Source organism: Bubalus bubalis, chromosome 13 (assembly GCF_019923935.1).
Source record: "Bubalus bubalis isolate 160015118507 breed Murrah chromosome 13, NDDB_SH_1, whole genome shotgun sequence".
Lineage (NCBI taxonomy): Eukaryota > Metazoa > Chordata > Mammalia > Artiodactyla > Bovidae > Bubalus > Bubalus bubalis.
The window spans coordinates 55,878,237-55,905,434 of NC_059169.1; the positions used below are offsets into that span (position 1 = coordinate 55,878,237).

The following is a 27,198-nucleotide window of genomic DNA, read 5'->3' on the forward strand; positions in this document are numbered from 1 at the left end:
GCCTGGAAGCGGGTTGCCTCAGGCAGGACCCCAGCTGGGGTGAGTGGCAATCAGTTCAGTTCAATTCAGTTGCTCAGTTGTATCCAACTCTTTGCGACCCCATGGACTACAGTACGCTAGGCTTCCCTGTCCTTCACCAACTCCCGGAGTTTACTCAAACTCATGTCCATTGAGTTGGTGATGCCATCCAACCATCTCATCCTCTGTCATCCCCTTCTCCTCCCGCCTTCAATCTTTCTCAGTATCAGGGTCTTTTCAAATGAGTCAGCTCTTCGCATCAAGTGGCCAAATTATTGGAGTTTCAGCTTCAGCATCAGTCCTTCCAATGAATATTCAGGGCTGATTTCCTTTAGGATGGACTGGTTGGATCTCCTTGCAGTCCAAGGGACTCTCAAGAGTCTTCTTCAACACCACAGTTCAAAAGCATCAATTCTTCTGTGCTCAGCTTTCTTTACAGTCCAACTCTCATGTTCATACATGACTACTGGAAAAACCATAGCTTTGACTAGACAGACCTTTGTTGGCAAAGTAATGTCTCTGCTTTTTAATATGCTGTTTAGGTTGGTCATAACTTTTCTTCCAAGGAGTAAGCGTCTTTTAATTTCATGGCTTCAGTCACCATCTGCAGTGATTTTGGAGCCCAAAAAATAAAGTCTGTCACTGTTTCCACTGTTTCCCCATCTATTTGCTATGAAATGATGGGACCAGATGCCATGATCTTAGTTTTCTGAATGTTGAGTTTTAAGCCAACTTTTTCACTCCCCTCTTTCACCTTCATCAAGAGGCTTTTTAGTTCTTCACTTTCTGCCATAAGGGTGGTGTCATCTGCGTATCTGAGGTTACTGATATTTCTCCCAGCAATCTTGATTCCAGCTTATGCTTCATCCAGCCCAGCATTTCTCATGATGTACTCTGCATATAAGTTAAATATGTAAAGTGACAATATACAGCCTTGATGTACTCCTTTTCCTGTTGTTCCATGTCCAGTTCTAACTGTTGCTTCCTGACCTGCATACAGATTTCTCAAGAGACAGGTCAGGCAGTCTGGTATTCCCATCTCTTTAAGAATTTTCCAGAGTTTGTTGTAGTCCACACAGACAAAGGCTTTGGCATAGTCAATAAAGCAATCGGAGACCAGGATAAAGTGAGGGGGTGGGGCAGAGGGGTGGGCAGTTTTGCTGGAGTCAAGGCCAGGCTGCAGTGGAAAGGAGGTCTCTTTTGTTAGCATTTTACAAGTTGTTTTCTCAGAAATGGGATGTACCAAAGATCATTACATTGAATACTAGACACACTTTAGGTGCAATGTTGTGAGTACGAGACAAAACTTAATGGGATGACTGAAATGGACTTCACAATGAATCTGTAAAGTTACATGCTTTCATGATCACAGTCGTTGATTAGTTAGTTAGTGTTAGTCTCTCAGTCGTGCCAGACTCTTTGCGACCCCATGGACTGCAGTCCACCAGGCTCCTCTGTCCATGAGATTTTCCAGGCGAGGATACTGGAATGGGTTGCCATTTCGTTCTCCAGGGGATCTTCCCAACCCAGGGATCGAACCCAGGTCTCCTGCACTGCAGGCAGATTCTTTACCGACTGAGCTACAAGGGAAGCATTGATCTTAGTAGAGCTCAAATGTTAAAAGATGAATTTCAGTTTTAAGATTTAGCTGGGATAGGTAAAACCAGCTCTGTACAAATGCCTTTTATCTTTACCTTAGGTCCACAGAATGTCTCCAGGGTTATCTTGTTTAAGCTGTGCCTTCCCTGTATTTCCAAAACTTTGCTCCGAGTTCTAGGTCTAATTGCGAAATAGCTCGGATTGTGTCTATTGTGTAAAGTGTGAGAAAACTCTAAAGGGACAGAAGCCTCATGTTCTTTAAGAAATGACCACTGATAAAAGAAATGCTCACATACTGAGGTCTGGGGAAGTCATTCTGGCTTACACATTAACTTGATTTTTATGCTAAGTGAAACAACTGGCTTGTGGCCTATCAAATGCTTTAATTACTAAAGAAAAGGGCACATTGACCAGAAGTAAAGAATGTCTGTGTTTAAAAATGAAAATAAAGATGAAATGCCTCCCTCCCTGGTCCTCCTTTGATGATAAGCCTTCCTTCCCAGATGCAGAGGCCCTGCTGACTTGCTGTGCTCATGCTGATTTTTTTTTTTTAAATTGTTTCTCTGACTTGTTTCTGATAAGAAATAAAGCTGTGCTGAAAACCCTGCTTCTCTGGAGCAATTTCTCAGAGTCATCTGGGCATCAGACTTGCGGGCTCGTCTTCAGTTTGGTTTGAGTAAGACCATTTTCTGTTCCTATTGCGGATTGTTTATTGATCACTTTCATTGGCATAAAACGCACAGGTCAGGTTGAACTTCCCAGGGATCATTCTCTTAATGGGCTGGGGTTGCAGTGGTTCCCGGGCACTTGCTTGTCAGCGCATTTTGTTTGTAGGGTTCCTCCAGAGTTGTGTTCCCCAGTTTGTGTGGGGGAGCATAGTGACTATTCTTATGTTTGTTAACCGGTTTCTCCATAACTTACAGTTTCTCTTCTCTTTTTAAAAGAGGAGTAAACTGTATGGCCACCTGAAAATGACACAAGGAATGGTCACTTTTTTGCCTGCACAGAACTGGCAGTACACAGCAGGGCAAGGAAAACAAAAATAGAGTTCGGTCTGTCACCATGCGCCGGCTCTGGTGCCGTGGAAATCCGAGATGAAGGTTGGGTGTGTGTTTACTGCTGAACTGTGCGGCCTGGCAGGGCTGACAAAGACAGCTGAAGTCCCTTGGAGGGTATTTGAATCTCTTTTTTTTTTCGCTCTTTGTCAATGTATCACCATTTTTCTGTATCACGTAGTGTCCTTCCTAAAACAGTGGTACTGAGCAATTACTGGGAGGGGATTAAAAACAGGTGCAGGACTGCAACCTTGACTTCTGATCTCAGGAAAGACAAGGCAGCATCCTCTTCTGGCTTGTGAGATGGAGGAGGGAGCTGATGATCAGTGCCTCTCCCAGCTTAAGTGGGTCTTCCTTCCTAAGATGTATCTTACAAAGTAGACATTCATTGTGTGTGTATTACATACAATACACAACACATAACACTTATCATATTAGTTACATGATATAAATGTCTGTATTTCCTATATATAATCTATAATCTCCTATTTTGATGATAAAGCCTTTGAGTGGGCCAAAAGACCTCAACGACATTCATTTTATATGCTTTCTCTAAAACAAATGTTAATTGACGTGTTCTAATGCAACCTTTATTTTGGGAAGAAGCCTCATGCAGTCACAACAAAATGGGAATTGATCCCCACCCCCACCCCCCACCCCCACCACCCCCGAGCTCTAGAAGACAACCTGAGATTATCCGAGATTCAGTTAAGCTTTAGCTTGATTGCTTCTAATTTAATAGAAGATGCTTCTGAGAAAAAAATGCTTGTAGCATTTTTATACAAGTTTGACTTTTCATTAAATTATTACTTATAGAAAAGTGCATGGTTTTTACTTTTTATTTTAATCACATGCATTAAATGTACCTTTTTAAAGTGTACAATTCACTGGGGTTTTATTACATTCAGAGTCCAATGACCATCACCAATCTAATTCCAGAACATTTCCATCAGCTGCAAAATAACCTTGTACCCCTTAGCAGCCCCTCCTCTGAGCCCCTAGCAGTCACTTACCTGCTTTGTCTCCATGGATTTGCCTGGTTGGGACATTTCTTGTAAGTCCTAGGATATGGGGCTTTTTGCACCTAGCTTCTTTGACTTAGTATAGTTTCTTTTTAAAATTTTATTTTATTATTGGAATATAAAGGCTTTATAACATTGTGTGTCTGCTGTACAACGTGAATCATTTGTTGTTGTTCATTTGCTCAGTTGTGTCCAACCCTTTGAGACCCCATGGACTGTAGCACACCAGGCTTCCCTGTCCCTCACTGTCTCCCAGCGTTTGCCCAAGTTCGTGTCCATTAAATCGGTGATGCCATCCAATCATCTTATCCTCTGTCGCCCTTTTCTTCTCCTGCCCTCAATCTTTCCCAGCTTCAGGGTCTTTTCCAGAGCTTCCCTGGTGGTTCAGATGGTAAAGAATCAGGTATGTGTATACATATTTGCCTTCCCTCTTGAGTCTCCCTCCCACCTCCCCATCTCTAGGTCACTACAGAGCACCAAGGTGAACTCCTTGTGCTAGACAGCAGCTTCCTACTGGATATCTGTTTACACATGGTAATGTATATATGTCAATCCTACTCCCCCAGTTTATCTAGCCCTCTCCTTCCCCACCACCTGCCATGTCCACGGGTCCATTCTGTCTGTGTCTCTGTTCCTGGCCTGCAAATGGGTTAATCTCTACCATTTCTCTAGATTCCATATATATGTGCTGGGGCCTTCCCAGGTGGTACAGTGGTAAAGAATCCACCTGCTGATGCAGAAGATGCAGGAGACTTGGGTTTGATCCCTGGGGTGGAAAGATCTCCTGGAGAAGGAAATGGCAACCCATTCCAGTATTCTTGCCTGGAAAATTCCATGAACAGAGGAACCTTGCAGGCTAGAGTCCATGGGGTCTCAAAGAGTTGGACATGACTGAGCATGCATGCACACATGTATATGTGTTGATATATGATGCTTATTTTTCTCTTTCTGATTTACTTCACTCTGTATGACAGACTCTAGGTCCATCCACATCACTACAAATGACCCAATTTCACTCCTTTTGATGGCCGAGTAATATTCCATTGTATATTACTTCTTCAATGTACAGATCTTACTTATCCATTCATCTGTCTGTGGGCACTTAGGTTGCTTCCATGTCCTAGGTATTGTAAATAGTGCTGCAGTGAACACTGGGGTATGTGTGTCTTTTTGAATTATGGCTTTCTTAAGGTATATGCCTACTTGTGGAATTGCTGGGTCATATGGTAGCTCTATTTTTAATTTTTTAAGGAATCTCTATGCTGTTCTCCATTGTGGTTGCACCAATTTACATTCCCATCAACAATGCAAGAGGGTTCCCTATTCTCCACACCCTTGCCAACACTCGTTATTTCCAGTGAAAATGTTAGTTGCTTAGTCATGTCCAACTCTTTTCCACCCCATGGACTGTGGCCCACCAGGCTCCTCTGTCCATGTAATTCTCCAGGCAAGAATACTGGAGTGGATAACCATTCTCTTCTCCAGGGGATCTTCCCGATCCAAGGATGGGATTGAGCCCAGGTCTCCTGCACTGCAGGTGGATTCTTTACCTTCTGAGCCAGCAGGAAGCTCTGTTCCAGCTTTTTAGATAATAGCCATTCTAACAGATGTGAGGTAATACCTCATGGTGGTTTCTTAAATTGAAGTGTAGTTGATGTACAATATTATATAAGTTACATGTGAACAATAGTGATTCACAATTTTTAAAGGTTACACTTTATTTATGTGCTTAGTAGCTCAGTTGTGTCCTACTCTTTGTCACCCCAGGGACTGTAGCCTGCTGGGCTCCTCTTCCCATGGGATTCTACAGTTAAGAATACTGGATCGGATAGCCTATCCGTTCTCCAGGTAAACTTCCTGATCCAGGAATCCAACTGGGGTCTCCTGCGTTGCAGGTAGATTCTTTACCAACTGAGCTACCAGGGAAGCCCTCAATCCATTTATAGTTATTATAAAATACTGGCTATATTCCTTGTAGAATATGTCCTTGTAGCTTATTTGATACATAAATCTGTAGCTCATACACCCAACCTCTAAATTGCCCTTTCCCCTTCCCTCTCTCCTCTGGTAACCATGAGTTTGTTCTCTTTCTTGTTATAGTCACTAGTTTGCTGTATTTTTTAGAAGCCAATAAGTGATATCATACAATATTTCTTAAGATAATGGTAATTTATTAATCCAACATTAATAAGGCATTAAAAAGAATAGTAAACTACCCTTCCTATTTCTTCGAATCATAAAATGTTTGCATTTTTGAAAATATGAGAGCAGAAACAGAAATAAAGAAGGAAAAAAGTCATCTATGTTCTTAAAGCCCAAAGAAGATAACTACTACTAACATTTTGGTGTCTGTCCTCTTAACAAGAAATAATGAGTTTTAATTCTTTGCTTTCACTGGTTTGCTGTATTTGTATTTTTTCAGAGTCACAATCTGAAAATCTTAAATCAGTGAGTGACTCTGAGGCATTCTGTGATCCTTAGTGGATTTTTAAACTAGGATAATTAAACCTTGAAAGCAGATGAGAAGTGAGAGAAGTTCTGGGTGGGAGATTTGTAACCTAGAAAAGTCCCGTCCCATAAGTATTTAAGGAAGACTCCTACCTCTAAAAAGCTTGTGTTTTCAGTAAGAGCTTTTAACTGTTATCAACTTTGGGGGATGATTTCTTTAGAAAGAGTTTCACTTTCTACAAAAAAGGTGATGAATTAGGAAACACAGTCTCTCTCAGCTTTAAACTGAAAGAGCTTTAAACTTTAAACTTTAAAATTTGGTAGCAAATTCAGCCTTGTTTATGCTGAGATTTTGTTTCTGTGTGACAAATTATTTATTTCACTGTAGTTCTTTTATGGAAGCATAGTTTATCCACACATCAATATGGCATGGTGTGTCTCAATTTAAAAGAAGGGAGAAAATAGGCAATAAGAAAAAACAGAGGTTAGAAGTAAGAAAACCAGAGGTCAGAGAAAGAACACTTGGCTCAGCCTTTAATCAGCAAAAGCAGAAAGGAATTGTGATGTGTCCTGAGAATTAGTGTCCAGTTGTGTAGAGACTCTGCCCTGGGGCCACCGAGCTGTTTCTGATACTGAGGTGAGAATGGGTTTTCTCTCGTGGGATGCCAACTGGCGCTGTGATCAGGGACCACAACCTCCACAGCATCCTTGAAGAAGGTGGAATGATGTGCCTGCCTGCAGCCCTCCTGGTGCCCACCATGTGCCGGGGCTGGGCAGGGACAGTCCTGGGGCAGTTCTTGCAAATGGTCCCTATTAGATGTACCTGGAGCTGCCTCAGGGTCTCCCTACCAGGGAGCTGGGGCTACCTCTTCCCGGGAGGTGGGAGATGCTTCAGGACAGAAGTTACAGGAGACAACTCTGCTGGCTCTCCTGTGGGTGTCCCCGGTGTCTTTGTGAGGAGCTCCAGACTCAGTCTGGCCACTTGGCTTAAGAAAGAGCCTCTGATTTGTGCTGTCACTTTCAGGGATAATGTTTGCTGCTGCCTCTGCACATCCTTGATGCATGACGGGCTTTAAAAATGTCACAGGATTCTAACTCCCTCTACTGATTTTGGGTTTTAACTAGGACATATCCCATGTATGGTTTTATTCAGTATGTGGAGTTTGAGGTCTTCTATCTATTTTCTAGATGTCAGCCAAAAGCCATCATGCTGAGAGATCTTTGCTATCTATGGAGCAGGAGGATTAAAATCCAAGAGTCATCTTATTTATTTTTAATTGAAATTTAATTGATTTGCAGAGTTTTAATTTCTGCTGCATAGCTAACTGATTCAGTTATACATATATATATATTCTTTTAATATTCTTTTCCATTATGATTTATCACCGAGTATTGAATGAAACTCCAGTACTTTGGCCACCTCATGCGAAGAGTTGACTCATTGGAAAAGACTCTGATGCTGGGAGGGATTGGGGGCAGGAGGAGAAGGGGACGACAGAGGATGAGACGGCTGGATGGCATCACTGACTCGATGGACGTGAGTCTGAGTGAACTCCGGGAGTTGGTGATGGACAGGGAGGCCTGGCGTGCTGCGATTCATGGGGTCGCAAAGAGTCGGACACAACTGAGCGACTGATCTGATCTGATTGAATGTAATTCCCTGTGCTCTACAGTAGGACCTTGTTGTTTGTCCCTCCTGTGTATAATAGTTTGCATCTGCTAACCCCCCAAATCCCAATACTTCCCTCCATAAACTCTCCTCCCCCTTGGAAGGAGAGTTCTCTGTTCTCTGTGAGTCTGTTTCTGCTTCATAGATAAGTTCAATCGTATCCTGAGTCTGTTTCTGCTTCATAGATAAGTTCAATCGTGTCCTATTTTAGATGTGACATCATGAGATATTTATCTTTTCCTGACTTAAAATGACACTCTCTAGGTATATCCACGTTGCTGCCAGTGGCCCTGTTTCATTCTTTTCCACGGCTGACCATATTCCGTTGTGTCTATGTGCCACATGTTTATCTGTTCGTCTGTTGATGGGCATTTACGTTGTCTCCATATCCTGGCTGTTGCAAATAGTGCTGCTGTGAACATGGAGGTGAGGTATCTTTTGGGATTATAGTTTTGTCTGAATATATGCCCAAAAGTGGAATTGATGGTACTTCTATTTGTAATTTTTAAAGACCCTCCATGGTGGCTGCACCCGTTTACATGCCCACCAACAGTGTAGGTGAGTCCCTTTTCTCCACAGCCTCCAGGAGCCATTTTACGGGAGGAGGTTAGCCAGGGAGAAACCGCGGTTGTATGTGTCACCCGTTTGCACCGTCCTTTTAAATGATGTACAAGGTACTCGCCTGAATTTTGCAGGAAGATCAGTTAGCTGGGAGGTGCTCCAGGGTGGCCAGGACAGCCTGGGTCTTGGCGTGGCTCTCCCCGTGACTCGATCACAGACTCTACAATCAATCTTCAGATGTGACTGGGAAGTACAGCCAGGAAGACTTTAGAGGGTTTACTGTAGCAGCAGGAAATAGCACTGAGTAGTATTCTTCCCTCCCTTTTTTTCCCCTTCTCTAATTTAGTAGGTAAAAGGGTTTTTTTTTTTTAATAAAAAATTCCCCCGCTCCTCAATTCCACATGACACTCTACTACCCACTGTGAGTTTCTTGTGCTCGAGAGTTGTGTTTCCTGCCAGGTGAACTAGAGCAGGACAGTTTCAGGACGTAACACAATTCTCCCAGCTTATCGTGAGATCAGCTCTGAGCTCTCCTAATACTCAGAGACCCATCAGCGGTTACCGTCGCCTTAGTCTCCATGTGTCTGTGTAGGGGACGGAGCGCCATGCCTCTGGCCCACAGCTGGAGAAGATACTGCTCTATAGGTAATGAACACATCTGCAGCTGTTGAGCAGAGATGTAGCCCACACAGGAGTGGCTCATGGGGTCCCTCTGAGGAGCAGCAAGGTTTTGAGTAGACGGTTAGTCTGTAGTCAGCAATTCTTCATTCTTACGCCTTCTCAGTACTGAGCATGTGTCATTTAGCTTAAAATGAAGCTGAAACAGCCTTGATGATGACATAGGGGATTCTATTTATTTTTGCAAATGTTAACCAAATATTTTAAAAATATTTGTTGAGAGCCTTGAAATAGCTTTTTTGTAATGCAAATATTTAGACGAAACCTTGATTTAGATAGTACATAGGACAGAGGTTACATGTGAAAATGATCTAACAATATTCTGTGGCCTTGGAATAGGTTTCTTTACCCCTCAGCAGGTGAAAGAAATATTATAAGCTCGAAACTTTATGCTTCTGATTGGCAGGAGAGGAAGTAATTTTAATGTTGAGCATTACAAATCTTTTTTTTTTTTTTGCTATTTCTTTTAGTTTAAATATCATGGTGAGTTATTGTTAGGTATTTAATTTGCTTTGGCAACAGTGATGGAATGACTGCTGAAGTATAAAAATCCAAAGAACGTGAGTTGAACTCTAAGTTTCTGGGCAACTTCTTTTAATTGGTAATAATTACAGCTGTTAAACTGTAGCTGAACAGACTCTAAAGCTGTTTGTCAAGATACAGTGATTTTTTTTTTTTTTAAGATACAGTGATTTTGGCAATCTAATGTTTTGATCCCTGCTGTACAATTAGAACAACAGTATCAGGACCTTGAGTCCAGAAGTTCCAGTCATTTATGCCAGACGTGTGTGATGAGGTGTTGCTGCACCAGGTACCATGAAGTAGTCTAGGAACTCTCTCCTCCTCCTCATTCGGTCTGCTGTCCTTGCCTATCTGCTCATTCATTTTTTCTCCATCCTAACTATAACTTGGGACTCAGGTTTTTGCAACCTGATGCAAATTATTCTTTCAGATATACTTTAAGTATTATTGGATGACCAAGAAAACTGCTATGGTAAACACCCAACACTAAAATTCCATGCTTTGCATATATATGTTTTTCAGTAATTAGACTGGACTTTTAAAAATTGAAATTATTGACCTATATAACATGGTAGTTTTGGGTATACAACATAATGATTAGATATTTGTATGCAGCTAACTGTGCTCTTGCCTGGAAAATCCCATGGATGGAGGAGCCTGGTAGGCTGCAGTCCATGGGTCTCTGGGAGTCGGACATGACTGAGCAACTTCACTTTCACTTTTCACTTTCATGCATTGGAGAGGGAAATGGCAAGCCACTCCAGTGTTCTTACCTGGAGAATCCCGGGGACGGGAGAGCCTAGTGGGCTGCCATCTATGGGGTCTCACAGAGTCGGTCACGACTGAAGCAACTTAGCAGCAGCAGCAGCAGCAAACAGATCACCACAGTGAATCTTACTGACATCCGTCACACAAAACTAGAAGTTTTTTCCTGGTTGTATTACTACATGTAACAAATGAAACCTACTGCTCTCATGGAAGAGATGAAGCAAGTTCAGGGTGGTACGGCTGTAGAGGGCTGTAGAGGGCTTACTCTCATAGAGACTGAGGACAACGGTGGTTGCCAGGAGCCTGGGGGTAGGGAGGTAGGGAGTCAGTGTTTGATGGGAACAGAGTTTCAGTTTTGCAAGAGAAAGAGTTCTGGAGGTTGGCTACACAACTATGTGAATGTACTTAACACTTCCTGTATGCTTAAAGCACACATTTCTTAACCATTTTTACCACAGTTAAAAAAAAATACATGAAATTGTGTGTATCCATCATGACTCGATTTAGCCAGTAGTTTATGGGGTCAATGCTGGAATGGTAACGCAGACTCCCTCCCCATCCCATTCTCCATCCTCACTCACTGAAATTTTTTTGCTATTTGACATTTCTCCCTATAAAATACTATATAACTCATTTATTGTCTCTCCCCTACCCCAGATTGTGAGTGAAGGAGTCTTTTGGGCCTAGAAAAGAAAACAACAGTCTCAAAGGTCCTTGCTGAGTCATCTAACTCCGGAGAAAACAAAACAGAACTTTAGGTCCCGCCCTGATGCTCCAGGCCGGTTGCGTCTATCTGGGACTTATCACCCGCTGTTCAGAAACCTTCCACCCCCTACACCTGCCCAGAAGACTTATCACCCCCTGCCCAACTACAAATGCCATCTCAACTAAAAAATACCCAAAACATCCTGCCTGATTAACATTTCCCTTATCGCTTCCACAAGCCTCCCTACAAATATGGAGCCTCCCTGATCCCTCTCCGCGCTCAGCCTGGTCGTTAGGCTGACTGTCGCCCCTGCTTGCCTGAATAAAGGTAACCTATGTCTGTTGAGGTCATCTTTCCTCTTTCTGCCTCCGCCCGATCTGTGCCTTACAGTGAGGGCAGACCCTTCTGCCTGTTTTGTTTTTGCTGTAGCTCTCTGGAAGGGCTCCTGGTCCACAGTAGGGGACCAGCCAGGTTCTATCGGTTTCATTGTTCTGCTTGTGTCTCTCTAATTTTCCCAGCACCTTTGGTTGCAGAGACTGTCTTTTCCCCATTGGGTATTCTTGGCTCCCTTGTTGAACGTTAGTTGACTGTAAATGCTGTGATTTAATTCAGGGCTTCCTATTCTGTTTCATTGGTCAGTATTGAACTCCTTGTTAACTTTATTCTTGAGCTCACTGAACTGCATTTCTGAATTTTCCTGTAGCTCATTGAATTTCTTCCTAACAGCTGTTGTGAATTCTTTCAGTTAGATCGCAACATTCCATGTCTTTGGGTTTAGTTGCTGGAAAATTGTCATTTTCTTTTTTTGTGATGCTATATTACCATGATTTTTCATAGTGCCCGGTGGAAAGTGCCCCTGCTGCCGCACTTGACGTCTTGGACACCTTCCTAATTTAGACTATTCTTCACTTACTTTGATTCTAATAGTTCAACAGTTTGCTAGTTAGGAGTCTCCTTGTTTTCCAGGAGGTGGTGGTACAGCACAAGTTTTTGGTTTCTCTGAGCTGACTCCCCAGTAAGGTTGAGAGTGGGCATATTAAGAACAGACACAGAGAAACAAAGGGTGGGGGCAGAGTGGGGTGAGATGTGTCTGTGCCCTTGGGTGCGCCCATACCTGTTAAGGGGATCCTCGACTGGCGGGGGGATCCCAGAGGTCAGTGGTGGTGCTCTTGCCTCCCGGGACAGACAGCAGGGGACATTCTCCTCCAGGGTTCTTCATCCAGTCCCCCACCTCCCGTCCCTTTCCCTCCCCTGGTTGCTGTGGCCCGTCCTCAGAGAGCAGCCGGTCCTGGCAGACCCCACTCACCACCTCCACCCTCCGCCGCCTCTGCCAGCGGTTGTGCTCATCTGCTGCCAGGTGGACAGTCTCCTCTGCCCCCGCTGGCCCCATGTCCAGTCCCCGTGCCCCGTGGCCTCTTCTGAGGTCCAGTCCACCACTCTCAGGGGCGCAGATTGGTGCATCTCTCAGTGTCCTGGGTTACTAAGCAGAGATCCTTTTTCAAAAAAAAAGTTTATATTGGAGGATTATTGCTTTACAATGTTGTGTTAGATTCTGCCATGCAATAATGTGAGTCAGCCATAAGCGTACGCAGATTCCCTCCCTCTTAAGCCTCCCACCCCCCGACGCCATCCCACCCCTCTAGGTTGTCACAGAGCACCGGGTTGAGCTTCCTGTGTTATCCAGCAACTTCCCACTAGCTATCGGTTTTACACATGGATGTGTATGGAGATCAGTGCTTCTCTCCCAATTTATCCCACCCTCTCCTTCCCACTCTGTGTCCACAAGTCTGTTCCCTGTGTCTGCATCTCTGTTCATGCCCTGCAAACAGATTCATCAGTACCACTTTCTAAATCCACATATATGCATTAATAAATAACATTTGTATTTCTCTTTCTGACTTCACTCTGTATAGCAGACTCAGGGTTCATCCACCTCACTAGAACTGACTCATATCTGTTCCTTTTTATGGCTGAGTAATATTCCATTGTATATTTGTGCCACATCTTTTTTATCCTTTCATCTGTTGATGGATACCTAGGTTGCTTCTGTGTCCTGGCTACTGTAAATAATGCTGCAGTGAACACTGGGGTACAGGTGTCTTTTTGAATTATGGTTTTCTCAGAGCATATGCCTAGTAGTGAGATTGCTGGGTCATATGGTGGATTTATTACTAGTTTTTGAAAGAAATGGCTGAGGCACTATTTTCCTAGTTACAGATATCCATGGGCTTCCCAGATAGCTCAGTGGTAAAGACTTAACCTGCCAAAGATTTAATCTGCCATAGACTCAACATGCCAATGCAGGAGACTTCTCCCCAGTGCGGTTTTCAATCTCTGGGTTGGGAAGATGCCCTGGAAAAGGAAATGGCACCCCACTCCAGTACTCTTGCTTGGAAAATCCCACTGACGGAGGAGTGTGGTAGGCTACAGTCCACGGGGTCGCAAAGAGTCGGACACGACTGAACGACTTTACTTTCACTTCACTATATAGGTACCTAAACCCACCTCCCCAAATTCCCTGAAAGGAGTCTGAACAAAGGAAAAAGAAAGATAAAATCAAAGTTAACCCGTGATTCATATGCCTTAAACCTAGGTAGTTAACAGTGGACAATTATCAATAGGTTTGTGGTCATACCCCAATAAGCACAATAGAATGTATGACTATTCGGTTACACAGATAATTAGGGTATTCTTTTAGGTGATGGAGAGCCCTGGGGCTCTTCCTTCCGGGGGCCCGGTTTTCCAGTTGGTATGTTGTTTCCATAGATACTGGGCATATAGCTCAAAGTCCACAGTCTGGCCCAAGATGGAATCCTGCTTTCAAGATAGAGCCTGTTCTGTTTCCTCCTTCAGTGCTGTTAAACTCCAGCCTCCTTTTGGTATCCTCCTTGGCATCTCTTTTCATTTATCCTATCTGTTTTATATTTAAGATGGATTTCTTATAGACTGACTATAGTTCGATCTTTTTAATTCAGTATGAAAGTTGAATAGAGTACTTGGACTATTTATAATTAACATAGTTATCAATGTGGTTGGGTTTAAATTGTCTTTGTTTTTATTTGTCCAATCCCTTCTTTGTTCCTTACTTTCCTCTTTTATCACTTAAAAAATATTAATTGTGTATTTTAGATATTTTTTGATGGTTGTTCCAGGATTTCCTATATACATCTTTTCATTTGTCACTTATTCTGAAAGAGATGGGAATACCAGACCACATGACCTGCCTCTTGAGAAATTTGTATGCAGGTCAGGAAGCAACAGTTAGAACTGGATATGGAACAACAGACTGGTTCCAAATAGGAAAAGGAGTACGTCAAGGCTGTATGTTGTCACCCTGCTTATTTAACTTATACGCAGAGTACATCATGAGAAACGCTGGACTGGAAGAAACACAAGCTGGAATCAAGATTGCCGGGAGAAATATCCATAACTTCAGATATGCAGATGACACCACTCTTATGGCAGAAAGTGTAGAGGAACTACAAAGCCTCTTGATGAAAGTGAAAGAGGAGAGTGAAAAAGTTGGCTTAAAGCTCAACATTCAGAAAACGAAGATCATGGCATCTGGTCCCATCACTTCATGGGCAATAGATGGGGAAACAGTGGAAACAGTGTCAGACTTTATTTTTCTGGGCTCCAAAATCACTGCAGATGGTGACTGCAGCCATGAAATTAAAAGACGCTTACTCCTTGGAAGGAAAGTTATGACCAACCTAGATAGCATATTGAAAAGCTCTAGTCAAGGCTATGGTTTTTCCAGTGGTCATGTATGGATGTGAGAGTTGGACTGTGAAGAAGGCTGAGCGCCGAAGAATTGATGCTTTTGAACTGTGGTGTTGGAGAAGACTCTTGAGAGGCCCTTGGACTGCAAGGAGATCCAGCCAGTCCATTCTGAAGGAGATCAGCCCTGGGATTTCTTTGGAAGGAATGATGCTAAAGCTGAAACTCCAGTACTTTGGCCACCTGATGTGAAGAGTTGACTCATTGGAAAAGACCCTGATGCTGGGAGGGATTGGGGTCAGGAGGAGAAGGGGACGACAGAGGATGAGATGGCTGGATGGCATCACTGACTCGATGGACGTGAGTCTGGGTGAACTCCAAGAGTTGGTGATAGACAGGGAGGCCTGGCGTGCTGTGATTCATGGGGTCACAAAGAGTCGGACATGACTGAGCGACTGAACTGAACTGAACCATCAAATAACAAAGTATTTTATGTGTAATGTAAGAACCTTAATATGGTATCTTTTATTTACTCCCCTTCTATCCTTTGCACTATTCAGTTTGTTGTTGTGAAGGAGGAAACAAAACAGGCTCTATCTTAAAAGCAGGACTCCATCTTGGGCTGGTCTGTGGACTTTGAGCTATGTGCCCAGTATCTATGGAAACGACATACCAACTGGAAAATCAGGCCCCTGGAAAGAAGAGCCCCAGGGCTCTCCATCGCCTAAAAGAATACCCTAATTATCTGTGTAACTGAGTAGTCATGCATTCTATTATGCTTACTGGGGATGACCACAGGCCTATGGATAATTGTCCACTGTTAACTACGTGCTGTGATTCATGGGGTCGCAAAGAGTCGGACATGACTGAGCGACTGAACTGAATTGAACTGAACTGAACTACCTAAGCTTAAGGCATATGAAACACGGGTTAACTTTGATCGTATCTTTCTTTTTTCCTTTGTTCAGACTCGTTTCAGGGAATTTGGGGAGGTGGGTTTGGGTACCTACACTTAGGGTATATAAGGTTTTCACAAGACTGGTCGGGGTCCTTGGCTAAGAGGAGACTTAGCCCTCTTGGGCCCACTGGTGTAATGAACTGCACTCCACTATCTGCATTGTCCTTCTGAGGGAGTTTTTTTCCCCGGAACGCGTGGCTACAGCAGTTGTTCAGTCGCTCAGTCAAGTCCGACTCTTTGCGACCCCGTGGACTACACAACACGCCAGTTTTCTCTGTCCTTCACCATCTCCCGGAGCTTGCTCAAACTCATGTCCATCGAGTTAATGATGCCATCCAACCATCTTGTCCTCTGTTGTCCTCTTCTCCTTCTGCTCAACCTTTCCCAGCATCAGGGGCTTTTCTAGTAAGTCGGCTCTTCTCATCAGGTGGCCAAAGTATTGGAGCTTCAGCATCAGTCCTTCTAATGAATATCCAGGATTGATTTCCTTTAGGAAATTAGTTTAGTTCCAAGTATAATTTGCACAACACACTTTTATATTATCTATTAAAAATTTGTACAGAAATGTCCCACTTACCTAATGTATTTCCAGTTTTAGGCATCCCTTTGTGTGTGTGTGTGTCTGTGTCTGTGTTTGTGTGTGATCTAAGTTTCTATCTATATTCTTTTCCTTCAGCCTAAAAATCTCCCTGTAACTTTTCTTGTAGTTCATAAATTCTGTTGCCTTTTGCTTTTCTTAAAAAATGAAGTCTTGAGTTCTCCTTCATTTTTGAAAGACATTATTACTTGGTATACTCTTTGAAGATATTTTTCCATTTCCTTTTAGACTTGCATAGTTTCTGATGAGACGTTTGAGATATTTCTTTGTTCCTCAATTTGTACTATGTTTTCTCTGGCTTCTGGTAATATGTATTTATTCTAGGCTTTGTCATCTGAATGTTGTCTGGCTTCTTTTATACTAAAAGGGGAAAGGGGAAAGTCTTGTTTCTGGGTCAGTCTCAGAGTGAATGGATGTGTTAATTTCTTCCTCCCTGCAGCCCTTCACAGGATGTTTCCTGCAAGCTAAACAAAGGTATTGTAGCTAACTGCTCATTACATGGGAGGCAGGGTTCCCAGAGATGGGCCATTGTGTGCAATTTAAACTTATAGGCAACACCCCTGTAGTGATTAACTTGTAATAGCATACCCAGGTTCTTCCTTATTGCCTCAATACGCATTGTAAGACACTTACAATGGGTATTGCTATAATGGAATAGTCTTTGGTCTTTGGATAATTCATGACTGTGCTTACCAGTCCTCTAGCCAGGAGGTTTATACCAGGAGATTCGGGTAATGAAAGGGTTTGTTTTTTTTTTTTTTTACTTTTTCTGTGATGCATTGTGTCACCATGATACAAATTTGAGGGCCACCTTAAACCTGGAAAATATTTTCCAGGATGAACTATGACTCCACCGTAGGAAAAGAGTTTATCAGGTCAGATAGTGCAATATACAAGTGAACTGCTTTTATGTGCAAGGGAAATATGGGACTTAATTTAGAGTTAAAAGGTACAGGAGCAATATGGTCGGAAGGACTAGTAGACACGGGATCCCCTTGTCATCTGAAACTCACCCTTGGATGGGGGAGAGGAATTCCTGCCTGGAATATAAAGTAAGTAAACAAGAGAGGTTCTTGGGAGAAATGAGTCTTGACACAAAGAGAGTGATGCATGTGTTAAGGAATTCTAGTAGCTGATATTTAGACACTTAAGTGTTCTTATGGTGCTGTGCTTAGTCACTCAGTTGTGTCTGACTTTGTCAGGTCAGATAGCCCACCAGGCTCCTCTGTTCATGGGATTCTGAACATTCAGTATTCATGCAAGAATACTGGAGTGGGTTGCCATTTCCTTCTCCTCTTATGGTGTTGAAACTCTTTTATTTGACAATTACAGACATAGGGGTTCATGGAATCATTAATAAAAAAGCTCTGTGCTTGTAAAATTTGTCTTTGTTAACTCTAACACCTCTCGGGAGGGCCTATCAGTGTTTGGGGTCAGGGAGATTAAGAGATTTGTTATGAGGCCTGGAGGTAGGATTATGACGTTGGGTTAGACAGACTTGAGTGCCTTGTAACATCTGGTGTCTGGCTGTGATGAGATCATTGCATTAATAGTGTCGGCTCAGGTGGGAAGCTTGCCACAGGCTTCAGCAGCTTTGTATTTATGGTGAGGCTACAATTTCACCCTTAGGGAGTGGGTGCTTGACAGCTGTCACCTGTAGCAACAGGATAGGAGAGAACTGAATTGGGAACCATGTTACCCTGGTGGCTCAGATGGTAAAGAATCTGCCTGCAATGCAGAAGATCTGGGTTTGATCCCTGGGTTGGGAAGGTCCCCTGGAGAAGGGAATGGCTATTCACTCCAGTATTCTTGCCTGGAGAATTCCATGGACAGAGGAGCCTGGTGCGCTATAGTTCTTGGGGTCCAAAGAGTCAGACTTGACTGAGTGACTAAGACTTTCACTTTTCAACACTTGAACTAGAGTGAGGCACTGCTGATGATAAGCTGTGCATTTCAGGTGGTTACATCTTATGTATCCCTCAAGGAACTCTTTTGGAGGGATTGGCTTTAATAATTTTTATCTTGCTATAAAACATAATTGAACTTGCCTGGTGGCTCAGAGGGTAAAGAATCTGCCTGTAATGCAGGAGACCTGGGTTCAATCCCTGGGTTAGGAAGATCCCCTGGAGAAGGGAATGGCCACTCCAGTATTCTTGCCTGGAGAATTCCATGGACAGAGGAGCCTGGTGGGCTACAGTCCATGGGTTCACAAAGAGTCAGTCACAAACTGAATGACTTTCACATAAAACATAATTAAGTTTAGAGCACTGACTTTTGACTTTGAAACTATTAATATCATTTTGTTTCAAAACTGTCTTAAAGTTATTCTTAGAGGATGATGGTAAAATTCAAAACAGAATGCAAATTTGTCTTTCAAATTGAAAGTTACTTAGGGGCTTCCCAGGTGGTTCAGTGGGTAAAGAATCCGCCTGCAATGCAGGAAACATAGGAGACTCAATTTCCATCCCTGGGTTGGGAAGATCCCTCCTGGAGGAGGGAATGGCAACCCACTCCAGTATTCTTGCCAGGAGAATTCCAGGGACAGAGGAGTCTGGTGGGCTACAGTCCATGGGGTTGCACAGAGTTGGACACGACTTAGCAACTGAGTATGCATGAATAGGCCAAGATGCCGGCATGTTTCCATGATAGGCATTGATATGAACCACGCATTCCTGTTGACAAGTGTGACTCATCCAGGTGTGAGCAGGGGAAGTTGTGCTGGGCCCTCTGTGTCTGCCGCCCCCTGTCTGTGGCCTCACCTGGGGTTGGAACTGATTTCTTGGTGGCCAGTGCCTGTGTGATACCAGGGTGGAATATGTGTGTGTATAGACCAAGCACTGACCGGAGACTTGGATGAGATGGGGGGAGGGGCGCAGGTGTGTGTAAGAGGTGCCTTGCTTCCCCTCTGCATGTGGGTCTGAGAGGAGCTGCTTCCGAGGAGGAGGTTTGAAGGATGGGGAGAGTTATCAGAGTGAACAGACCTAGGAGCTGCTTGTGTCGAACTGCAGAGAAAAAATTCAACCTGTAGGCGTTGAGCTAGTTGCAGAGTTATACTTCATGTGTGTGTATGTGTGTGTGTGTGCGTGCGTGACCTAACGGAGACAACGGACGTGGCAACACCGAGTTGGCAGAGGGGCTGAAGCTCCAGATGTCTGGGTCTCCTTGGTGCTGCGCTGCCTTTTTAATGATTTCCCATATTTGAGACTTTCTCACTTCTCTGTCTGAGAAGAAACGTGATACACAAAATGTCACATCAGTAGGAAAGTCGTGAGGAGCCATCACACTGGGGAAGACTTATCTTTCGTACGTGACGACCTGGCCATGAAGATGGACGAGCTGGCCTCCGTGTTGGTTTCTTCGACTCTGTGCATCATTTTTGAGGTTACATTAAGATTGTTGATGAAAAGTACAGTGTTAGCTTTGCTTGTCATCACGGGTCATGGGACCCTAACAGGCTGGTTTGCATGTGACACTGGGTGGTGGCCGATGCACACGCACGTGCCATTCTCTTGAACGTGGCATCTGACCTGTAGGCATTCAGAGCCCTGACGGCCCTGGGAAGATGAGAAATTCCAGGAGAAACCTCATGGTGCTGTACCTCCTACCTTTTAGGAAGAGCGGGGACAGAGAAGTATGGATTTTGGTTATGAGGAGTCTTCGTAGGTCGGTTTCTCACCCTCTTGTCATATTTACAACAGATGTTGGGAGTCTTGACTCAGCATTTTCTAGCTTGAAGAAGAGATGCCTCAGTAGGTTTTTAAAGGGTTGTTTGGAATCCAGAAGGATGGTGTCAGGGCCGGGCACTCGGAAGCTCACCTCTGTGTTTGATCTTCTCGGGATAGAAAGGAGAGGGTTTGGAGAGAGGAAACGTTGCACAAAAGACATCTGAATTTTTTTCCTCTGGGAAAGGTTTCCCGAGTTGGGGAGCCGAGGTGTGGGGGACACATGATGGTAAAACTGAGAGCTGATAGGTTTCATTTTCTAGAATTGCCTGCCTGACAGTCGATGAGGTCTGGGAGCTGACTGGAAAGCCTCTGGCCGAACAGGGGCTGGTCCTGCATGGCTGCAGGTGGATGGCTGATGTGGGCAGCCTGGATTCAGACAGTGGCAGGGGTGGTGGTTTTGGCAGAGGGAGCCCAGGTGAGGGGCAGCCTCTTGGGGACACGAATGCTCCCTGATGGAGCCAAGCCAGACTTGTCACCAGCTGTAGCCACAGATCCCAGCAGGGGCCCGGGATATCACCCTGTAGACCAGTGGAGACAGAAGGCACCCAAGGATCTGGGCTCTTCCCACGCCCACGCCCTGCCCCCTCCCCCCCACCCCCATGCCATCTGAAGGTGAGAGGAAGAGGGTGAAATTCTGGCAGCCAGAACATCTTTCCTCAAGACAGTTAATGCCACTTACATGAATTTTTAAAATTATAAAATTGGACTAAGTTCCAAACAGAACCGGATATTGCCTTTTCTCCCCCAGGTCCCTTTTGGGTGGTACCTTAGCATCCAATTTGCAACTCCTTGAATTCAATCTACATTTTTCTCTGTCCACTTAATACAGGATTGTTGTGGCCACATTCTCTTTGTTCGTTGGACACATTTATTGAGCGCCTTCTGTGTCCCTTCACTGGGGACATGGAGGCGACTGACATGAGCAGGGCCCCTGCTCATGGAGCTTACAGCTAATGCTGGAAGTCGGAGGATGAGCAAACCAGTTTCCTAGGTGCAGTGAAGGGAAGGACGTGGCATCGGGGAAGAGCCGAGCTGAGGAGTGCGGTGGAGGTAGCGGGTCGTCAGAGGCTGTGACAGGAGGGTGTCAGCAAAGCCAAGCCTAGAGGAGCAGACCGGGTGGGAGGAAAGGCAGGGGACAGCGCCCTGGGGGATAGAGCTGAGGAGGGGAGAAGGCTGCTTTGAGGGGAGGGGAGCTCTAAGACCAAGGGAGAGATGGGTCACCAGGGTGCTGGAGAACATGTGCAGCGAGCCTGTGTGCCTTGGGCCAAGGTCTTGTGAGTCTCAAAACACTTGTGTGTGTGTGTCTCATGTTTAGCTGCTCAGTCATGTCCAGCTCGTAGCGACCCCTTGGACTGTAGCCCGCCAGGCTCCTCTCCTCTGGGACTCTCCAGGCAAGAATACCGGAGTGAGTAGGCATTTCCTCCTCCAGGGGATCTTCCCCACCCAGAGATCAAACCTCTGTCTCCTGCACTGGCAGGCAGATTCTCTACCACTTAGCCACCAGGGGAGCCTGAAACACCTAGAATAGGCAAACTACAAGTTCAAACTGGCCTTCTCCGAGGATTAACTGAGCAGAGACTGTGTTCACGCATGTTGAATTGGTGGTGGGATTTAAAGCCTGTCTGTAATTCCAGACCAGTTTTGAGGCCCCAGGAGTGATGGAGAATGTCCATGCCAGCAAAAGGGGGACTTGCTTCAGAAAACTCACTGGGCTTGTATTCTAAGTCTCAATCAATCCAGTCCATGTTGAAAAAAACCTCCGAGTTGAATATTTGAAGCATAGTTTTTCTTCATTTTTAGTTATTAAATGTATTTCCTTAAAAGTATAGGTTTTTTCCACCTTTACTTAACCACTTTATTATAGTCTTTGTTATTTCTAAACTTTATATTTTTAATTATGTATTGGTGTATCGCTGAGTCACAAGGTTGTAATAGTTTCAGGTGGACAGAAAAGCAACTCAGCCATATAAATATATGTATCCCTTTTCCCTCCCATCCAGGCTGCCACATAACATTGAACAGAATTCCATGAAAAGCATACTTGTTTTAATTTACATGATGGATTTTAATGCGTCTGTCTCCCTGGGTAGCTCAGACAGTAAAGAATCTGCCTGCAGAGCAGGAGACCTGGGTTCGATCCCTGAGTCAGGAATATCCCCTGGAGGAGGGCATGGCAACCCACTCCTGTATTCTCGCCTGGAGAATCCCATGGAGAGAGGAGCCTGGCAGGCTATACAGCCCATGGGGTCACAAAGAATTGGACACAGCTGAGTGGCTAAGCACACAAGGTATAAAACGGCTTCAAGGAACAGCACAGTCTGTGTAGCTGTGCTTACTGGACACTAGGCTTTGGGTGACCGTGGCTCACCTTTCACCCACCAGCTGGAGCCGGTCAGGCTGTGAATTAAGCATCACTGGCTTGTGTCTCTGCTCGTGTGATACCATTCCTGGAAGGCTCTGCACTCTGTCTGCACAACCAGATCATAGCCATTCTTAGTAGCTGAGTGCAAACTCTTCCTTAATGAAATTGTTCTGGTTTTTTGGCCCGCATGAGCCTGGCAGTCACGTTTGTCTTCTGAATTCCCAGGTTATTGGTTCTTTCTGTTGCCTCTGTTAAATGTAAGCCTCTTCCCAAGGCTTTGTGCCTTTCCCCTTCCCACCACCCAGCAACACGCCTCTATCTGGGAGATGCCCCATGACTCCAGGTGAAATGGTGCCCCACAACCTCTTAAATTGTAAATAGTCCATGGCTCGTACTTTCCTCCCCGTCTTTTCTTTCCCTGAAAAAAGAAACTAATAGGCATTTGCAGTCATGAGAGATCCTGACCTGTTGGTGTATTTCCTCTGAAATCTTGGGTGGAAGTGGATCACAGATGCTGTGTTTGGGGAGATGTGGTTTGCACAAGATGGGGTCTAGAAAAGACCTCTGAAGTGTGTCTGTCAAGGTGAGAAGAGGCACATTTTGCATTTGTGCAGTGTTTTCATTATGTTGATTTTATTAGGAGAGCTAACAGCCCCAGTGCCTCCTTGCCTACCAGACTGCTCCGTGTCTGTCTTGAAGGTTTAGAAACATCTTTGTTGATGTGGGTAGATGCTGGAGTTGAACTTGAAACTCCTTGGGAAGAAGAGTGTGTATGTGTGTGTGTGTTTATGTGCATGCACACATTCATATACCTCTTACTGCATAGCTCTGTGATGACTGCAGTCTTTTCTTGGAAATCTTTCTGGAGGCAAAACCCCCATCTTTACATACTTTACACATACATAAAAATTAGGAAAAATGACATAACCAACTTAAAAAAAATTTTTTTTAATATTTTAATAGATACAAAAATAGTCAGCAAAATGTTTTATTGAAATATAGTTGATTTACAGTGTTGTATTAATTTATGTTCTACAAAGTTTCAGTTATATAAACATATATTTTCATATTCTTTTCCATTATGGTTTATCACAGATATTGATATCCTGTGTTGTACATTATGGGCTTCCCTTGTGGCTCACCTGGTAAAGCATCCACCTGCAATGTGGGAGACCTGGGTTTGGCCCCTGGGTTGGGAAGATCCCCTGGAGAAGGGAAGGGCTACCCACTCCAGTATTCTGGCCTGGAGAATTCCATGCAGAGTCGGACACGACTGAGCAAGGACCTTGTTTATCCAGCCACCTTTTAACTCATGCAGCCAAAGCCCAAGCACCTGTGTTGCCAGGAACTTGATGTCCTGTCTTTTTGATAAAGGAGAAATTTAATCTAACTTTTCCTTGAGATGGGGGTTGGGATATAGTCAGTTTAACTGTGAAAGGACTTGGTTTATATGAGTCAGCAAAATCTGGTCTGAAGAGGGGCTAGAATGGTTCATGCATTTTTTTAGACTTTGTTGTTTAAAAAAAGAGACTGAGGCCACATGTAGCCCCAAACCTGAAATATTTACTACCCGACCCTTTGCAGAAGTTTGCCAGCCCTTGATTTGTGTATTGTTTAGTGGCTGAAGAAACCAGGGCTCACGGGTGCCGAGCTCATGGGGCAGGCGGGCCCAGTGGAAGGAGAATTTGGTCCAAGTATCTGCAGGTCTGACTTTTAACCGTGCTTTCATTGGACCTGCCTAATACGTTTCTGTGATTGTTGAAGTTTCCCTTTTGACTCTGTCATCCTAGAATTCAGAGTGGTTTCTGCAATGAGATTCAAACACTAACTTCCAGGAGTTGGTCAAACTGCACAGGTTAGGGACACAATTCTTTATGTCTGTCCTCAGTCAGACAGCTGCAAGGTCTGGGGTCCCCAGAGCACCTGCACTTATAAGAAATGGCTACAAATTCAGGGTTCCCATTGACCTTGTGGTTTCAATAATAAACTAGAATAATTCAGAGCACTCAGGAAAGAGTGTTACTGGTTGTTCAGTCATTAAGTCGAGTTCAACTCTTTGTGATCCCATGGACTGCAGCATGCCAGGCTTCCCTGTCCTTCACTATCTCTTGGCTGCTAAGTCGCTCCAGTCGTGTCTGACTCTGTGCGACCCTGTAGACAGCAGCCCACCAGGCTTCCCCATCCCTGGGATTCTCCAGGCAAGAACACTGGAGTGGGTTGCCATTTCCTTCTTCAATGCATGAAAGTGAAAAGTGAAAGTGAAGTCGCTCAGTCGTGTTTGACTTCTAGCGACCCCATGGACGGCAGCCTACCAGGCTCTTCCATCCATGGGATTTTCCAGGCAAAAGTACTGGGAGTGGGGTGCCATTGCCTTCTCCGCACTATCTCTTGGAGTTTGCTTAAATTCATGTCCATTGAGTCGGTGATGCCATCCAACCATCTCATTCTCTGTCACCCCCTTCTCCTTTTGTCTTCAATCTTTCCCAGCATTAGGGTCTTTTCCAATGAGTCAGCTCTTTGCCGACCTATATACAGGAGTCCCATAAAAATATGGGAGACCCAGGTGACCAAAGTATTGGAGCTTCAGCTTCAGCATCAGTCCTTCCAATGAATATTCAGGGTTGACTTCCTTTAGGATTGACTGGTTTGATCTCCTTATGATTATAGTTTTATCAGACAGGGTACACATCAGGACTAGCCTAAAGAGACAAGGTGAGGCTTGGGAGGTTCCCTGTGGGAAGCTTTCTCCAGACACATCGCCTGAGCTTTGGTGTTTGTAGTTTTATTGGGGGTTCATGAAGAAAGAAACTGGAATTCTCCAGACAAGAATACTGGAGTGGGTTGCCATTTCCTTCTTCAGGGGCTCTTCCAGACCTAGAGATTGAACCCAGGTCTCCTGCACTGCAGGGAGATTCTTTACCACTGAGCCAGGGAAGCCTATTCATTACACAGGTATTTTTAATTGGCCATATGACTGAACTTTCATCAGAGATAACTTTCTACCTGAGAAACTGCCTTGCATAACAGGGTGCAGGGCAACTTTTGTTTTCCAAACACCTCCTCTGCCTCCCGTGAAAGGTCTTCCTTTGTGTCCTGACACCCCCCACCCCCCCGCCCCCTTAGCTCAGGATGTTACATAAGCTGCAATTTCCTGGCTGCGTTTGGGGCCTCATATTTTTATGTGACTCCTGTATATAGGTCTCCAGCCCTCATGTCTCCCCCCTGTACTCCCATTCAGGAGGTCAGGCTGATGTCAACTGGCTCAATCCCCAGCCCTCCAATCACACGGTGTCCCTGGCAGGTCAGCCCCCATCCTAAGACTTTCCAGGGTCCACAGGAGTCACCCCATTGGCATAAACTCAGGTGTGCTCAGAAGGTTCCAACATGAACAACAGATACTCCTATCACTTGGGAGATTCCAGGGGGCCAGAGGCTCTCACCTGGGAAGCCAGGACTAAGACCAGCTGAATTCTTCAGTCTGTGACAGTGGCCTAGGCTTGACACTTCCCACGGAGCTGGGGGCAGTGCCGCCAAAAGGCTTATCACTTTAACAGGCTTCTGACTTAGGAAGGCAAGAGTTTTTTCCAAGAATTCCTTCTGTGTGATAGTAAAACTTTGCACGTGAAAAGGCAGAAAAATGTTCCTTCTGTCCTTGGAGGTTCTCCAGTTGATCTAATAATCAAATTGACATAAGACAGATTAACAGAAAAACAAATCATCTCCCTGGGTCCCACATCAAAATTCCCAGGAGACAGACTCTTACTGGGTCAACTCGGACCACATAACCGTATCGCGCTTTGTGTATGCAGTTGATGGGAGGACAGGGGTAGCGCCGTGAACTAGAGAGAGCCCCTGCCCTCGTGACCTTGGCAGTCCACTGTCCAGTCTGGCTTCCTTTGTGCTCATCTGAGTCTGTTCTTTCCTTTTACTTTGGCTTCTTTCTCAGTAGATGTTTCCTGAGTTCCTGCTGACACCAGGCTTATGTACATGGGGGAGTTGTAAACATACACTTTGATTTTATACGGTGGTATTTTCCTAGTGCATTAACTCAGAGTTCATCTCATGAGTCTGAATTTGAAACCTTGGTCATAATGTGCTTTGCTATATATGGTACAGCATTCTCCTTAGGCAAGACATTTTCAACAAATCATGTTAGTTATTTTCAAAATATTAGTGTCTTTCTCCAAAGCAGGATTGGGTCACGATGCAGCCCCTGAGCTAGAAGGTTATCTGAGTCCTGGAGGTGGAATGAGGAGGTAGGGACAGTATTTCTACTTAAAATTCCAGATTTGGCCCCGTGGTTGTATAGAAAGGTGAGCTGGCCTGATAGATGACACGTACTTGGGAAATCATTCACTTCATGTTGTTTCCACCAATTGTGTCAATAATTTTTCACCCCAATATTTATGATCCAACATTGAAATACTTATTAGGGAAAACATGTTTCCATTCTTATTTCTATCAGGGATTTTTTTTTTTTTTTTGGCCTCAGTCTTCTCTTCACACCTCAGTTATCCAATATTTCTTCTTCTTTCTGGTCCACACATTTTGTCCAAAAGAAGTCACGCAGAATTTTCTTTTGAGATGTTTCTCATGTCCATTGTTTTCCCCTTCTCCATGTAATAGATGCTTTTATCATTTTTCTTCTAGATGGTTGGGCTTCCCCAGTAGCTCAGCTGGTAAAAAATCCACCCACAATGCAGGAGACCCTGGTTCAATTCCTGCATCGGGAAGATCTGCTGGAGAAGGGATAGGCTACCCACTCCAGTATTCTTGGGCTTCCCTGGTG

General features: G+C 44.4%; 1 protein-coding gene across 4 annotated transcripts in view; it reads left to right on the forward strand.

Moving 5' to 3' along the window:
- Positions 1-27,198, forward strand: part of ATP8A2 (ATPase phospholipid transporting 8A2) — a 481,981-nt gene that overhangs the window by 32,988 nt on the left and 421,795 nt on the right. Inside the window, exon 1 of one of the 4 annotated variants that reach the window (XM_025262845.3) lies at positions 2,146-2,293. The exons of 2 other annotated variants lie outside the window; for them this stretch is intronic. The gene's annotated coding sequence lies outside the window, so the exon portion shown is untranslated. Of the gene's footprint in view, positions 1-2,145; positions 2,294-11,028; positions 11,374-27,198 lie in introns of those variants that run through there. One more of the 4 variants, XM_025262846.3, reaches the window with a different exon arrangement.